The sequence below is a fragment of the Taudactylus pleione genome, unplaced genomic scaffold (genome assembly GCF_031769625.1).
Source record: "Taudactylus pleione unplaced genomic scaffold, aTauple2 ptg000047l, whole genome shotgun sequence".
NCBI lineage: Eukaryota > Metazoa > Chordata > Amphibia > Anura > Myobatrachidae > Taudactylus > Taudactylus pleione.
Genome location: NW_028284449.1, coordinates 3,978 through 6,069, shown reverse-complemented (window position 1 = coordinate 6,069; position 2,092 = coordinate 3,978).

Genomic DNA, 2,092 nt, shown 5'->3' with positions numbered 1-2,092 from the left:
TGCCTCCCCCTTCCCCCTCAACTTCCCTGGGAACGCAAACCACCAGCACTGTGCCTTCCCCCCCTCCTTTTCGCCAGGAACACAAACCACCAGCACTGTGCCTCCCCCCTCCCCTTCCCCGAAAACACAAACCACCAGCACTATGCCTCCCCCCTCCCCTTCCCCGGTAACGCAAACTACCAGCACTGTCCCTCCCCCCCTCCCCTTCCCCGGGAACACAAACCACCAGCACTGTGACGCCCCCCCTCCCCTTCCCCGGGTACACAAACCACCAGTACTGTGCCTCCCCCCCTCCCCTTCCCCGGGAACACAAACCGCCAGCACTGTGCCTCCCCCACTCCCCTTCCCCGGGAACACAAACCACCAGCACTGTGCCTCCCCTTCCCCGGGAACACAAACCACCAGCACTGTGCTGGCCGCCTCCCCTTCCGCGGAAACACAAACCACCAGCACTGTGCCTCCCCCCTCCCCTTCCCCGGGAACACAAACAACCAGCACTGTGCCTCCCCCCCTCCCCTTCCCCGGGAACACAAACCACCAGCACTGTGCCTCCCCCCCTTACCCGGGTACACAAACCACCAGCTCTGTCCCTCCCCCCTCCCCTTCCCCTGGAACACAAACCACAAGCACTGTGCCCCCCCCTCCCCTTCCCCGGGTGCACAAACCACCAGGACTGTGCCTCCCCCCTCCCCTTCCCCGTGAACACAAACCACCAGCACTGTGACGCCCCCCCTCCCCTTCCCCGGGTACACAAACCACCAGTACTGTGCCTCCCCCCCTCCCCTTCCCCGGGAACACAAACCGCCCGCACTGTGCCTCCCCACTCCCCTTCCCCGGGAACACAAACCACCAGCACTGTGCCTCCCCTTCCCCGGGAACACAAACCACCAGCACTATGCCTGCCCGCCTCCCCTTCCCCGGGAACACAAACCACCAGCACCGTGCCTGCCCGCCTCCCGTTCCCCGGGAACACAAACCACCAGCACTGTGCCTCCCCCCTCCCCTTCCCCGGGAACACAAACAACCAGCACTGTGCCTCCCCCCCTCCCCTTCCCCGGGAACACAAACCACCAGCACTGTGCCTCCCCCCCTTCCCCGGGTACACAAACCACCCGCACTGTCCCTCCCCCCTCCCCTTCCCCGGGAACACAAACCACAAGCACTGTGCCCCCCCCTCCCCTTCCCCGGGTACACATACCACCAGTACTGTGCCTCCCCCCTCCCCTTCCCCGGGAACACAAACCACCAGCACTGTCCCTCCCCCCCCTCCCCTTCCCCGGGAACACAAACCACCAGCACTGTGGCCTCCCCCTTCCCCAGGAACACAAACCACCAGCACTGTGACGCCCCCCCTCCCCTTCCCCGGGTACACAAACCACCAGCACTGTCCCTCCCCTTCCGGGGAAACACAAACCACCAGCACTGTGAAGCCCTGCCCCTCTCCTTCCCCGGGTACACAAACCACCAGTACTGTGCCTCCCCCCTCCCCTTCCCCGGGAACACAAACCACCAGCACTGTCCCCCCCCCCCTCTCCCCGGGAACACAAAAACACAAACCACCAGCACTGTGACGCCCCCCCCCCTTCCCCGGGTACACAAACCACCAGCACTGTCCCTCCCCCCTCCCCTTCCCCGGGTACACAAACCACCAGCACTGTGCCTCCCGCCTCCCCTTCACCGGGAACACAAACCACCAGCACAGTGCCTCCCCCCCTCCCTTCCCCCGGAATACAAACCACCAGCACTGTGCCTCCCCCCTACCCTTAGGCGGGAACACAAACCACCCGCACTGTGCCTCCCCTTTCCCGGGAACACAAACCACCAGCACTGTCCCTCCCCCCCTCCCCTTCCCCGGGAACACAAACCACCAGCACTGTCCCTCCCCCCCCTCCCCTCCCCCGTGAACACAGACTACCAGCACTGTGCCTCCCCCATCCCCCTCACCATCCCCGGGAATGCAAACCACCAGCACTGTCCCTCCCCCCCCTCCCCTTCCCCGGGAACACAGACTACCAGCACTGTGCCTCCCCCTTCCCCCTCACCTTCCCCGGGAATGCAAACCACCAGCACTGTGCCTCCCCCCCCTCCCCTT